Here is a 15,356-nt window from a genome sequence, read left to right as displayed (position 1 = left end):
AATTCTTATTGGGATTGACAGGGTAGATCAGAAGTGTCAAACATATGGCCTGTGGGCCCCCCCATGCCCTAACTGGCCCGCCATGTGTTTTAATTTATACGAGCCCTCCCCCCGCGCTGCCCGGATCTTTTGCTTGCTAACTGGAACACAACCTGAATTTGTCGGCCGTCATGGAACAGGAGGGGGGCGGAGGAGGCACGGGGAAGGTCAGTCGGTGTCCAAGGGGAGCAATTCTGGGACAGCGAGGGCACTCACACGGACTGTCAATAGGAGATAAGCTTTGAGTGAGGAAGTGAGTAGATAAATACCAAGAGAGAGGGGGAGGATGGTCGTAGGAACTCCAGGTGATTTAACAGATGATGGGGTTTAGTGCAGGGTTGGTAGTGAGGGGGTTGCGTTACGGCACTTCTCCCCGCTCCTCGGCCCCAGCGAGGCGCTGCTTTTAGAATTCTCAGCCTCGTGTTCAAATCCCTCGATGGCCCCGCCCCTACCTTTCTCTAACCTCCTCCAGCCCCGACACCCCTCCCTATCTCTGTAACCTCCTCCAGCCCTAAACCCCTCCCTATCTCCCTAACCTCCACGGGCCGCTACACCTCTCCCTATCTCTCTAACCTTGTTAGCGTTAACTTCAAACCACCACTCGGATTCTGTTAGCCTTAAACTTAATGCAGGTTTTATTAATACAAGCCGGCAGGGGAGCTGTCCTTGAAAGAATGCTCGAAGATACTGCCAGAGACAACTTACATTATACAGTTTCAAATGATAGCATTACGTAATTACGCAAGTTACAATTAATAAATGCTGATTAATACATGAATGATTGGTACAGCGATTCCTCCAATCTGGCTTCAATATGCCTTCATTGGGAAATCCAAACACATGTTGTTATGATTATTTTTATTTAACTCTTATCTTGCTGTACAATTCAAATTCTATGTTGTCTGTGTCCGTGTCCAGCTCCCTTTGGTGTATGAATTGGAACATCTGCTCCTCTGTGGTAGGCATCCCACACATGCTTCCCACAGTCTGAAAAACAGGCTGTGTGTTCCATTTTAAAAACCTTTTAACTCCATTTTAAAACATCGCAATTATTATTATTAATTGTAATTACAATTTGTAATCTGCCCTTTCAGTCCCTCCTGTTGGTCTCTGATTATTTCTAAATAATCAGCTGAGCACATATATGTTCTGAGCCATCTGCCGGAAATGGTGATATCAAGTTCATATCCCTGGGATCGCTCGTAGTTCCATATTTTGCGGAGTCTTTACATACTACCCTTGACCATTTCCCTGGGATATTGGCACGCCACTTATATTTCTTTTTGTACAGACAGTGCACAAGCTCGGGTTCTTGGTTGTTTCCCTAATGCATTACAAAATCATTCGCCTCCCTATCATGCCTACATTACATAATTAACAAGGCTGTTTGCTGTTCGGCTAGAAGCACGTGGTTGTATATCTCTCTGATCTGACACATCAGATATAGTTGGATCACGATACATATCCCTTCCACTACCATTATTACCTCAATTGAATGCCATATCAATTTGAGGACTGCGTAGGTTTCAGGTGACCAGCCCTTAAAAATATCGCACCATGAACAACAATTTTCCTTTCCCTGCCTTATTCTGTCTTGATTCGTGTGTCTCCTGCCTCGGTTTCATTGATCAGGCGATCGGATTGGGACACTCACGACTCACATAGGTATTCATGCCGTCTTTCTGTTTGATTAACCTTCTTTGGATCTTGCAAAGGCTTTCTGCGTTCTTGATTACGGGCCTTGGCCAACCTTTTGTTTCTGCGTCTCTTGTATCTGCCTGCACAGTCCCCAGGAGCATCAACACCACTATCAGCTGCACTAGGACTAACACATGGGATATAATTCTAATCCCTATCTTGCAACTTTGCTCGGGGAAGCCTCGCCTATCTTTGCACTTGTTAGATAACATCACCAGCCAACTCAAGGCTATAACTATCTGTACTGCCACTAGGTTATGTGAAAGGATCGTTATCCAGGGATGTATAATCTCAAGTACGAAGGCGGGTTTTTCAGGTTATCCTTTATTTCACTGTCCAGTTATGTTGCTTTATCCTTCAGCTCTTAATATCTTTTAATGTTATTTCTTGAGATATTTAAATCTTCAAGTAACAGGGGAATTGATTGTGCTTGCTCTTACATGTAAACATCAATATCTTGCTTAATCTCATCGCTTATATTTCATGTCACTGTCTTCCTGGCATGTCATGCGTGCTCTTCCCACTGCCACTGATAGTCTTGAAGTCACGTAAGTTCCCAGGCTAGTTACCGCACAATATTCTCCTCGCCCTTGATAGTTGTAACGTGTGGTTTCGGTTCGGGCAGGGTTTATTCCCCTGGCAAATTCTTCCGTAGTATTGTCATACCCGCAGCTATACTTGCTCCCGTCGCCCACTGGGCGAGGACCTATAGTTCGGCTTCTTTCTCTCCGGCACACGAATAACGATATTCCCCTTATATTTCCATTCATTTTGATCTCGTACTTGTCCATCGCAGATGTACTCTTCCCCTCGTATTATGTTTGTTTCCCCTCACATCCTCCTGCAAACGTATACACCCTTGTCATTCATTTCAAAAAGGGCCACATTACAGCAAAAGTCTAAAGGGACAAAGTTGTTAAAAAGTCAAGCCTGAAGGCTCTGTGCCTCAATGCGAGGAGTATTCGTAATAAGGTGGAAGAATTAACTGCACAGGCAGCAATTAATGAATATGATATAATTGGCACCACGTTGACATGGCTGTCCTAAGGCTGTGTCCCCTGGTTCTGGACTTCCCCAAAATCGGGAACAAGCTACCCGCATCTAACCTCTCCCGTTCCGCCAGAATCTTTACGTTTCTATGAAATCCTCTCTCATCCTTCTAATCTCCAATGTATAAAAATCCAGTTAATCCAGTATGTCCTCACTTAACAGTCCAGCCATCCCGGGAATCAGTCTGGTGAAGCTTCGCTGCACTCCCTCAATAGCAATAATGTCCTTCCTCACACTCGGAGATCAAAACAGAACACAGTATTCCAGGTGAGGCCTCACCAAGGTTCTGTACAACTGCAGTAAGAATCTGTTGAATCTGCATTTTACTGTAACTCTATGACATTCTGAACCGATAAAGAAATGGAATCGTGAAATATCTCTGTCTCGCAGTCTCTGCCTCACTCTCTATCTCTGTCTCTTTAGAGATCTGTGCATGTGTTTGCGTGTTTGAGTCTTTGTCTCCCTCACACTCCCTCTCTCTGATTCATTCTGTCTCTCCCTGTTTCTCTGTTTGTCTCGGTCTCTCAATCTGCCCGTGTCTTTCTCACAGTGTCCAGTTCTGTTCCAAAGGGATTCTCTCAGTCTCTCTGTCTGACTGTCTCGCTCTTTCCCATCATCACTGTCTGTCTATGTCTCTGCCTGTCTGTCTCTCTTTGCCTGTCTCTGTTCGACCCTGTCTCTAACCTGTTGAGTATTTCCATAATTTTCTGTTTTTATCTCTGTCTCTCTCTCTCTATCTTCTCTCTCACTATCTCTCTCTCTCTTTGTCGCTCTCTTTGTCCATGTCTTTGTCTTTGTCTCTGGATTTCTATTACTATTTGCCTCCCTCTCTTTATGGTGCACACACACACACATCTCTGTGTATGTGTGTGTTTGAGTCTTTATCTCACTCAGCCTGCCTATCCCTCTCAATCTCACACTTGCAATCTCTCTCTATTTCTCTAGCTCGCTGTATGTCTCTCCCTGTTTCTCTTTTTGTGTCTGTCTCTCAATGTGTCTGTCTCTTTCTCATGTTATCCAGTTCGTTTCACAGCGCGATTCCTGCTGTCCCAAAATCTACACCCGTCAGCACCTCGTTAGTCTAGTCCTGATTATCCCCGCCTGTCATGCGGGAGGAAGCATTTTCGAAATGTAGAATTGTGCTTCTGTTATTCGGTATAGATTCATATTAAAAGTTCCAGAGCAACATCGAAGAGTAAAAATACAGCAAGAAGAGATTGGCTCTTCCAAATCTTTCGGAAATGGAGACTTTTTCAGGATTCTGTGGCGTTTTGATGCAGAGAGATAGATGATTGAGTTTTATCTGAGTAACATTTAAAGAGGCAGAAACGCAGTATCGTGCCTGGTTGGTGAAGGCAATGGACGAAGAAACACATTGGGGTTTTCCTGCGCAGGTTCGATCCTGCCGAAAACTGATTTCAGCATTTTTCATTCCATTTCACAATTTAACCAGATCTCTGCAAAACGGATCCAGAGTAAGGTAGAATAATGTCCCACACCTTTCAACACTGACATTTTTTCTAATTTTCATTAATCTGCAATATTCACGATACATACGGATTGAAAAATGCAAAAATCAGCCAAATTAGCGACAGTGATTCAGCCTGTCTATCCCTCTATATGTCTAAGGCATTCTGTGTATGTCCGTTGGTGCGTGTATATTTTGGTCGTGTGTGTGTGTGTGTGTGTATCTCTATTTGTGCCTATCTGTATATATGTCACTGTGTACGTGCAACTGTCTGTGGATATCATCATCATGAATTTGGTATGTACTGGAACTTGTTAAAAAGACTTGGGGAAAATAATACGGTTGTGACATTTGATATCGGCTTTGGTTCAGCAGCAGTATTTTCGATTTCAAGTCCCACTCCTGAGACTTGAGCACATAATCTTCGCTGACACTCAAGTGCAGTACTTGCAGAATTTTGCATTGTTGAAGCTGTTGACTTTCGGATGAAATGTTAAATTGAAGCTCTGTCTGCTCTCTCGGGTGAATATTAAAGTTCCAACAGCATTATTCGAAAAAGAGTAGTGAGTTGCCCCGTGTCACTTTTATGTAAATATTCTGAAATGCTCACTGAAAACCTGTGTGTATGCGTGTGTCTGTGAGGGTGGAGCTCAAGCCCAGATTCTCACAGAGACAGAATGTGAAGGTTCACAAGTCCCGAATGCCCGAGTGTATAAGTCGTTGCATTTAAGATCTAATGGGTTATACCCGCGTGGTGTCGAACCCCACTCCTGGTAACTCTTGAATTTAACACCGATTTTCTCCCATCCTGCTCAGTGTTACCCGAATGGCTTCTGTTGAATTTGTAACTCTGTCACACTCTCAACTGACAAAGAAATGGAATCGTGAAATGTATCTGTGCCTCTCACTCTCTATCTTTAGAGAGCCCTGTATATCTTTATGTGTTTGAGTCTCTGTCACTCTCTGACTCACTCTGTCTGAGGACCTACAAGCTGAATTCAGGGAGCACGGAGTTAAATTAAAATGTAGGACCTCAAAGGTCGCAAACTCAGGATTGCTACCAGTGCCACCTGCAAGTCGGAGCAGGAATCGCAGGATAGCTCACGTGAATACGTGGCTTGAAATGTGGTGCAGATGGGAGGGATTCAATTCTTGGGACTTTGGAACCGGTTCTGGGGGGGATGTGGGACCAGAACTAAACCGGAAGGTCTGCATCAGGGCAGGACCAGAAACAATGTCCAAGGGGGAGTGTTTGCTCGTGTTGGGGCATGTTTAAAGTAATATGGCAGGGTGACGGGAGACAGAGGAAAGTAGAAGGGGCCGCAGAAGTGAAAAAATAAACGTAAGGTGGAGGGCAGAAATCAAACAGGGCCACTTTCCAGCAAAATTATAAAGGGTCAAAATGTACTAAAATAACAAGCCTGAAGGCTCTGTGCCTCGTTGCGAGGAGTATTCGTAATAAAGTGGACGAATTAACTGCCCAGCAGCAATTACTGAATATGGTATAATTGGCATGATGGAGACATAGCTCCAGGGTGACCAAGGCTGGGAATTCAACATTCAGGAAGCACAGATAGAAATGAAAAGGTGGTGGGGTAGCGTTGCTGGTTAAAGAGGAAATTAAGGCAATAGTAAGGAACGACATTAGCTTGGATGATGGGGAACATGCATGGGTGGAGCTGCGGAATACCAAATGGAAGAAAACGCTAGAGGAGTTTTGTAGAGATCAGTAAACAATAGTAGTGAATTTGGGGACAGCATCCAACAAGAAATTAAGGATGTGTGCCATAAAGATAAAGGCAGTTATCAAGACCTTACTCTACATGCAGATTGGGCGAACCAAACAGGAAGCAATACGGTGGAGGAGGATGTCGAGGGACGATCAAGAGGGCTGGCCATCCTAGACTGGGTGATGTGTAATGAGAAAGGACTAATTAGCAATCTTGTTGTGCGAGGCCCCTTGGGGAAGAGTGACCATAATAAGGTAGAATTCTTTATTAAGGTGGCAAGTGACACAGTTAATTAAGAGTCTAGGATCCTGAACTTAAGAAAAGGTAACTTCGATGGTATGAGACGTGAATTGGCTCGAATAGACTGGCAAATGATACTTAAAGGATTGACGGTGGATAGGCCATGGCAAACATTTAAAGATCACATGGATGAACTTCAACATTTGTATTTCCCTGTCTGGAGTAAAAATAAAACGGGGAAGGTGGTTCAACCGTAGATAACAAGGGAAATTAAGGATAGTGTTAAATGCAAGGAAGAGGCATTTTCATTGGCCAGAAAAAGCCGCAACCTGAGGACTGGGAGAAATTTAGAATTCAGCAGAGGAGGACAAAGGGTTTAATTAGGAAGGGGAAAATAGATTATGAGAGGAAGCTTGTTGGAAACATAATAAAGTTCTATAGATATGTGAAGACAAAAAGATTCGAGAAGACAAACGTAGGTCCCTTGCAGTCAGATTCAGGTGAATTTATAATGGGGAACAAAGAAATGGTAGACAAGTTGAACAATTACTTTGTTTCTGTCTTCACGAAGGAAGACACGCATAACCTTCCAAAAATACTAGGGCACCAAGGATCTAGCGAGAAGGAGGAACTGAAGGAAATCCTTATTAGTCAGGTAATTGTGTTAGGGAAATTGATGGGATTGAAGACCGATAAATCCCCGGGGCCTGATAGTCATCATTGGAAAGTACTTAAGGAAGTGGCCCTAGAAATAGCGGATTCATTGGTGATCATTTTCCAACAGTCCATGGACTCCAGATCAGTTCGTATGGACTGGAGAGTAACTAATGTAACACTACATTTTAAAAAAGGAGGGAGTTAGAAAACGGATAATTATAGACCGGTTAGTCTGACATCAGTAGTGGGGAAATTGTAGGAATCAATTATTAAAGATGAAATAGCAGTGCATTTGTAAAGCAATGACAGGATCGGTCCAAGCTGAATGAATTTCTGAAAGGGAATTCAAGCTTGACAAATCTTCTGGAATTTATTGAGGATGTAACTCGTATAGTGGACAAGGGGAACCAGTGGATGTGGTGTATTTGGACTTTCAAAAGACTTTCAATAAGGTCCCACACACGTATTGGTGTGCAAAATTAAAGCACATGCTATTGGGGGTAATGTACTGACGTGGATAGAGAACTGGTTGGCAGACAGGAAGCAGAGAGTCGGGATAAACGGGTCCTTTTCAGAAAAGCAGGCAGTGACTACTGGGGTGCCACAGGGCTCAGTGCTGGGACCCCAGCTATTTACAATATACATTAATGATTTAGATGAAGGAATTGAGTGTAATATCTTCAAGTTTGCAGATGATACTAACAGGGTGGCGGTGTGAGCTGTGAGGAGGACGCTAAAAGGCTGCAGGGTGACTTGGACAGGTTAGGTGAGTGGGCAAATGTATGGCAGATGCAGTATAATGTGAATAAATGTGAGGTTATCCACTTTGGTGGCAAAAACACAAAGGCAGAATATTATCGATATGGCGGCAGATTAGGAAAAGGGGAGTTGCAATGGGAGCTGCGTGTCGTGGTACATCAGTCATTGAAAGTTGGCATGCAGTTACAGCAGGCGGTGAAGAAGGCAAATGGTATTTTGGCCTTTATAGCTAGGGGTTTTGGGTATAGGAGTACGGAGGTCTTACTGCAGTTGTACAGGGCCTTTGTGAGACCTCACCTGGAATATTGTGTTCAGTTTTGGTCTCGTAATCTGAGGATGGACTTTCTTGCTATTGAGGGAGTGCAGCGAAGGTTCACCAGACTGATTCCCGGGATGACAGGACTGACATATGAGGAGAGACTGGATCGACAGTGGCTTGTAGTCACTGGAGTTTAGAAGCATGAGAGGGGATCTCATAGAAACATGAACAATTCTGACGGGACTTAACAGGTTAGATGCAGCAAGAAAATTCCCGATGTTGGGGAAGTCCAGAATTAGGGGACAGAGTCTAATGATAAGGGGCAGGTCATTTAGGACCGAGATGAGGAGAAACTTGTTCACTCAGAGAGTTGTTAACCTGTGGATTTCCCTATTGCAGAGAGTTGTTGATGCCAATTCATTGGCTATATTCAAGAGGGAGTTCGGTATGGCCATTATGGCTAAAGGCATCAAGAGGTTTGAAGAGAAAGCAGGAAAGGGGTACTGAGCTGAATGATCAGCCATGCTCATATTGAATGGTGGTGCAGATTCGAAAGCCCGAATGGCCTACTCATGCACTTATTTTCTATGTTTCTCTGTTTGTCCCTGTCTCTCAATCTGTCTCTTACTTTCTCACGGTGTCAAAATTCTGCTTCAATGGGATTCTCTCAGTCTCCCTGTCTATTTGGGTCTCTCTTTCCCATCATCCCTCTCTGTCTGACTGTCTCTCTCTTTCCCATCGTCTCACTCTATCTGTCTATGTCTCTGCCTGCCTGGCTTTCTTTGCCCTGTCTCTAACCTGCTGAGTATTTCTATCATTTTCTCTTTTTATCTCTGTCTCTCTCACTCTATCTGTCTCTCTCTCTCTATCTGTCTATCTCTGTGACTCTCTTTGTCCCTGTCTTCATCTCTGTATTTCTATCACTCTTACCCTTTCTCTCTTTATAGAGCACACACACATCTTTGTATGTATGTGCTTGAGTTTGTTTTATCTCACTGAGTCTTTCTCACCCTCTCAGTCTCACACTTTATCTGTCTCTTTCTCTCTATCTCGCTGTCTGTCTCTCCCTGTTTCTCTGTTTATCTCTGTGTCTCAATGTGCATGTCGACTTCTCATGGTGTCCAGTACTGTTCACAGCTCGATTTCTGCTCTTAGAGAGCCCATACCCGTCAGTACCTCGTTGGTATAGTGGTGATAATCACCGCCTGTTACACAGGATACCGGAGTTGAATTCCCAGACAGGGGGAAGGCTTTTCAAAATGTAGAATTTTACTTTTGTTTCTTGGTATAGATTCATGTTAAAAAGTTCGAGAGCAAAATAGAAGAGTAAAAATACAGAAAGAGGAGATTGTCTCTTCCAGATTTTTAGCAAACAGAAACTTTTTCAGGATTCTGTGGCCGTCTGCTGCACAGAGATGGATGACTGAGTTTTATCTGAGTGACATTTAAAGATGCAGCAAACTAGTAGTCGTGGCCCAGTGATTAAGGCGATGCGCTAGAAATGCATTGGGATTTTCCCGCCAGGTTCGAATCCTGCCGACTACAATTCTTTCCATTTCACAATTTGGCGAGGTCTCCGCAAAACTGATCCTGTGGTTGGTGGAATAAAGTACCACACCTTTCAATACTGCCATTTTTTTCTTTCTTTCATTAATCTGCAATATTCACGTTACATACGGATAGAAAAAAGCAAAAGGCAGCCAAAGTAGCGAGAGTGACCCTGCCTGTCTATCCCTCTATTTGTCTAAGGCACTCTTTGTATGTCTTGATCTGGTGCCATAGTACATGAGTCATGGAAAGTTGGCAGCAGGCGGTAAAAAGGCAAATGGCATGTTCGCCTTCATAGCGAGGTGATTTGAGTATAGGAGCAGGGAGGTCTTACTGCAATTACACAGGGTCTTGGTGAGGCCACACCTAGAATATTGTGTTCAGTTTTGGTCTCCAAATCTGAGGAAGGACGTCCTTGCGATTGAGGGAGTACAGCGAAGGTTCACCAGCTTGATTCCTGGGATGGCGGGACTGACATATGAGTAGAGACTGGAGCAATTGGGCTGGTATCCACTGGAGTTCAGAAGAATGAGAGGCGATCTCATAGAAATATATAAAATTCTGACGAGATTGGACGGGTTCGAGGCAGAAAGAATTTTCCCGTTGCTGTGGAGTTCAAGAACCAAGGTCGCAGTCCAAGAATAAGGGGTAAGCCATTTAAGACCGAGATAAGGAGAAACTTCTTCACTCAGAGAGTGGTTAACCTGTGGAATTCTCTACCGCAGAAAGTTGTTGAGGCCATTTCGTTCGATATATTCAAAAGGGAGTTAGATATGGCCCTTATTGTTAAAGAGATCAAGGGGTATGGAGAGAAAACAGGAAAGGGGTACTGAGGTTGAATGATGAGCCATGATCTTACTGAATGGTGGTGCAGGCTCGAAGGGCCGAATGACCAACTCCTGCAACTAATTATTATGTTTCTATGTTGATGCGTGTATATTTTTGATAAGTGTGTGTGTGCGTGTCTGTGTATGTCTATCTGTATGTATGTCTCTGTGTATGTGCAACTGTCTATGGAAATCATCACCATGAATTTGATATGTCCTGGAACTTTTTTAAAAACTTGGGGAAAATAATACGGTTGTGATCTTTGATATTGGCTATGGTTCATTGGCTCCATTCTCGACTGAATCAGGAGGTTGTGTGTGTAAGTCCCACTCCTGAGACTTGAGCATATAATCTTGGCTGACTCTCAAATGCAGTACATGGGGAATTTTGCATTGTTGAAGCTGTTGACTTTCGGATGAAATGTGAAATGGAAGCTTCGTCTGCACCTTCGGGTGGATGTGAAAGTTCCCAGAGCCTTATCGAAGAAGAATAGGAGAGTTGCGCCCGTGTCAATATGACGAAAAATGCTGGAAAATGCTCCCTGAAATCCGATGTGTCTGTGTGCGTCTGTGCGGATGGAGTTAAAGGCCAGCTTCTCATCGAGACAGAGTCCCAGCATTGACAGGGCTAGGATGGCCGGGCGGTTAAGGTGTTGGGCATAAAATCCAATGGGTTTATACCCGAGTTAACTCGAACCCCACTCCTGGAATATGTTAATTAAACAGAGATTTTTCCCATCCTGCTCAGTGATATCCGATTTTCATCTGTTGCATTTGCATTTTTCTGTAACTCTGTGACACTCTGAGCAGACAATGAAATGAAATTGTGAAATGTATCTGTGTCGCTCAGTCTCTGCCTCTCTCTCTCTTTAGAGAGCTGTGTATGTGTTTATGTGTTTGAGTTTTTGTCTCTCTCAGTCTGCCTCTCTCTGATTCACTCTGTCTGTCCCTGTCTCTCCGTTTGTCTCTGTCTCTCAAACTGTCTCTCTCACGGTGTCCAGTTCTGTTCCAATAGGATTCTCTCAGACTCTTTGTCTGACTGGCTCTCTCTTTCCCATCATTTCTATGTCTCTCTCTCTCTATCTGACTTTCTCTCTATCTGTCTCCCTCTTTGTCTCTCTTTTTGTTCCTGTCTTTTTCTTGTCATTCCATCACTATTTGCCTCACTCTCTTTATGGAGCACGCAAACACATCTCTGTGTATGTATGTATTTGAATCTTTGTCTCACTCAGTCTGAACCTCCCTCTCAGTCTCAAGCTTTCTGTCTCTCTCTGTCTCTATCTCGCGGTCTGTCTCTCCCTGTTTCACTGTTTGTCTCTGTTTCTCAATGTGTCTGTCTCATTCTCACGGTGATCAGTTCTGTTCCAATGGGATTCTCTCAGTCTCTCTTCTCACTGTCCCATCATCTCTGTCTGTCTATGTCTCTGCCTGTCTGTCTCTCTTTGCCTGTCGCAGGTAGGTCCTGTATCTAACCTGCTGGGAATTGCCATCATTTGCTGTTTATATCTTTGTCTGTCTCTCGCTCTGTCGCTCACTCTCTATCTGTCTCTCTCCTTGTCACTGTCTTTATCATGGTCCTTCTCTCACTCTTTCCCTCTCTCTCTTTAGAGATCACACACACACACACATATCTCTGTATATGGAAGTGTTTGAGTCTTTTTCTCAGTCAGTCTGCCCCTTCTTCTCAGTCTTGACATGCTGTCTCTCGTTGCCTCGATCTCGCTGTCTGTCTCTCCCTGTTTATCGGTTTGGCTCTGTCCCTCATTGTGTCTGTCGACTTCTCATGATGTCCAGTTCTGTTCAGCTCGATTCCTGCTCTGACAGGAATGTTACCTGTCAGTTCCTCGTCAGTATAGTGGTGAGTATCCCCGCCTGTCACGCGGGAGACAGGGGTTCAATTTCCCGTCGAGAAGGTCGTTGTTTTAAAATGTAGAATTTTACTTCTGTTTCTTGGAAGAGATTCATATTAAAAAGTTATATAGCAATAAAGAACTGTAAAAATAAACGTAGAGGATAGAGCCTCTTCATGATTTTTAGGAAACGGAGACTTTTTCACGATTCTTTGGCCGTCTGCTGCACAGAGATTGATGACTGAGTTTTTTCTGAGTGAATCTCAACCAAGTACTCACGAGGTTTACACAGAACAAGAATAGCCGAAAGGTAATGGCGTTGGCCTTAAAATTCAATGTTTTTTTCCCGCGTGGGTTCGAACCCCACTCCTGGTATCTCTTTCATTTGACACGGATTTCCTCCCATTCTGATCAGTAAAACCGGATTTTCATCGTTTGAATCTGCAATTTTCTGTAACAATGTGACAATCTGACCCGATAATGAAATGTATCTGTGTCGCTCGGTCTCTGCCTGTCTCTCTCTCTCTTCAGAGAATAGTGCATTGTTCAGATGTTTGAGTCTTTGTCTCTCTCAGTCTGAATCACTCTGTCTGTCCCTGAAAGACACAGTAATCGTGGCCGAGTGGTTAAGGCGACGGACTAAAAATCCATTGGGTTATCCTGCGCAGGTTCGAATTCTGCCGACTACGATTCTCAGCATTTTTCATTCCATTTAACAATTTAACCGTTTCTCTGCCAAACTGATCCTGAGATAGATGGAATAACGTCCCACACCTTGCAATACTGACATTTTTTTCTCATTTTTATAAATCTGCAATATTCACCATACATCCGTTTCAAAAATGTACGTTCAAAAACTGAGCATGCCCGTTGGTGCGTGCAAATTTTTGGTTATATGTGTGTGTGTCTCTGTGTCTGCCTATCTCTATATATGTCTCTGTGTATGTGCAACTGTCTGTGGAAATCATCACCATGAATTTGGTATGTCCTGGAACTTATAAAAAAGACTTGGGGAAAATAATACGGTTGTGAACTTTTGTATCGGCTTTGGTTCAGTGGCAGCACTCTCGACTGAATCGGGAGTTTGTGTGTTCAAGTCGCACTTCTTAAACTTGAGAATATCATCTTGGCTAACACTCAAGTGCAGCACTTGGGGAATTTTGCAATGTTGAAGCTGTTGACTTTCGGATGAAATGTTAAATTGAAGCTCCGTCTGCACCCTCGGGTGGATATGAAAGTTCCCAGTGCATTACTCGAAAAAGAATAGGAGAGTTGCCCCCGTTTCAATATTATTAAAATTTTCGTAAATGCTCACTGAAAGCCGATGTGTATGTGTTTGTATGTGGAGTTGGGGCCCAGATTCTCACAGAGACAGAATCCAGGTTCTCACAGGACTAGGATAGCCGAGTGGTTGAGGCGTTGGCCTTAAAATTCAATGCGTTTTTCCGCGTGGCTTTTTACCCCACTTCTGGTGTCTCTTTAATTTAACACGGATTTTCTCCCATTCTGATCAGTGAGACCAGATTTTCATCGGTGAATCAGCAATTTTCTGTAACAATGTGACAGTCTGAACCGATAATGAAATGAAATGTATCTGCGTCGATCGGTCTCTGCCACTCTCTCTCTTCAGAGAGTTGTGTATGTTTTCGTATGTTTGAGTCTTTGTCTCTCTCAGTCTGACTCACTCTGTCTGTCCCTGTTTCTCAGTTTGTCTCTGTCTCTCAATCTGTCTCTTTCTCATGGTACCACGTCTATTCCAATGGGAATCTCTCAGACTCTTTGTCTGACTGGCTCTCTCTTTGCCATCATTTCGGTCTGTCCATGACTTTGCCTGTCTCTGCTAGACCCTGCCTGTGAGCTGAGAAGTATTTCCATCATTTTCTGTTTTAGTCTCTATCGCTCTCTCTCCATCTGTCTCTCTCCTTGTCACTGTCATTATCATTGTCTTTTGCTCACTCTTTCCCTCTATCTCTTAATAGATCACACACACACATCTCTGTATATGTATATGTTTGAGTCTTTTTCTCACTCAGTCTGCCTCTCCTTCTCAGTCTTACACTTTCTGTCTCTCGTTGTCTCTATCTTGCTGTCTGTCTCTCCCTGTTTGTCGGTTTGTCTCTGTCTCTCAATGTGTCTGCCGACTTCTCATGGTGTCCAGTTCTGTTCACAGTGGCTCGATTCCTGCTCTGACAGAATTGGTACACGTCAGTTCCTCATTAGTATAGTGGTGACTATCCCCGCCTGTCACGCGGCAGACCGGGGTTTAATTCCCCGACGAAGAGGCAGTTGTTTCAAATTGTAGAATTTTACTTCTATTTCTTGGAAGAGATTCATATTAAAAAGTTCCAGAGCAATATTGAACTGTAAAAATACAGGGAGAGGAGATTTCCTCGTCCAGATTTTTAGCAAACGGAGAATTTTTCAGGTGTCTTTGGCCGTCTGCTGCACAGAGATGGATGACTGAGTTTTTTTCTGAGCAATGTTTAAAAAAGCTGCGACACAGTAGTCATGGCCGAGTGGTTAAGGCGATGGACTAGAAATCCATTGGGTTATCCCGCGCTGGTTCGAATCCTGCCGACTACGATTCTTAGCATTTTTCATTCCATTTCACAATTCAACCGGTTCTCTGCCAAACTGATCCTGAGATAGATGGAATAACGTCCCACACCTTTCAACACTGACATTTTTTTTTCATTTTTATTAACCTGCAATATTCGCGATACTTCCGGATAAGAAAATGGAAAAATCAGTCAAAGTTGCGACAGTGATTCAGCCTGTCGATCCCTCGAGATGTCTAAGGCATCCGTGCATGCCCGTTGGTGCGTGTAAATTTTTAGTTATGTGTGTTTGTGTGTGTGTCTCTTTGTCTGTCTATCTCTATATATGTCTCTGTGTATGTGCAACTGTCTGTGCAAATCATCACCATGAATTTGGCATGTCGTGGAACTTATAAAAAAGACTTCGGGAAAATAATACGGTTTGATCTTTTGTATCGGCTTTGATTCAGTGGCAGCATTCTCGACTGAATCTGGAGTTTGTGTGTTCAAGCCGCACTCCTGTGACTTGAGCATATAATGTTGGCAAACACTCTAGTGCACCATTGTTGAAGCTTTCACTTTCGGATGAAATGTTAAAGTGAAGCTCCGTCTGTACCCTCGGGTGGATATCAAAGGTCCCAGAGCATTATTCGAAAAAGAATAATAGAGTTGCCCCCGTGTCAATATTACTAAA

At 43.5% G+C, this 15,356-nt stretch overlaps 2 non-coding genes across 2 annotated transcripts; both read left to right on the top strand.

The window, feature by feature from the left end:
* The first annotated feature begins 12,733 nt into the window (after positions 1 to 12,733).
* trnaf-aaa (transfer RNA phenylalanine (anticodon AAA)) lies at positions 12,734 to 12,814 on the top strand. The gene has a single exon. It is a non-coding gene; the product is annotated as a tRNA-Phe (tRNA).
* A 1,813-nt stretch (positions 12,815 to 14,627) lies between these two features.
* On the top strand, positions 14,628 to 14,708 carry trnas-aga (transfer RNA serine (anticodon AGA)). Its single transcript has one exon. It is a non-coding gene; the product is annotated as a tRNA-Ser (tRNA).
* Positions 14,709 to 15,356: the final 648 nt, after the last annotated feature.

This window comes from Pristiophorus japonicus, chromosome 23 (genome assembly GCF_044704955.1).
Source record: "Pristiophorus japonicus isolate sPriJap1 chromosome 23, sPriJap1.hap1, whole genome shotgun sequence".
Taxonomy (NCBI): Eukaryota; Metazoa; Chordata; class Chondrichthyes; family Pristiophoridae; genus Pristiophorus; species Pristiophorus japonicus.
This window is presented reverse-complemented; position numbering and strand designations above follow the sequence as displayed.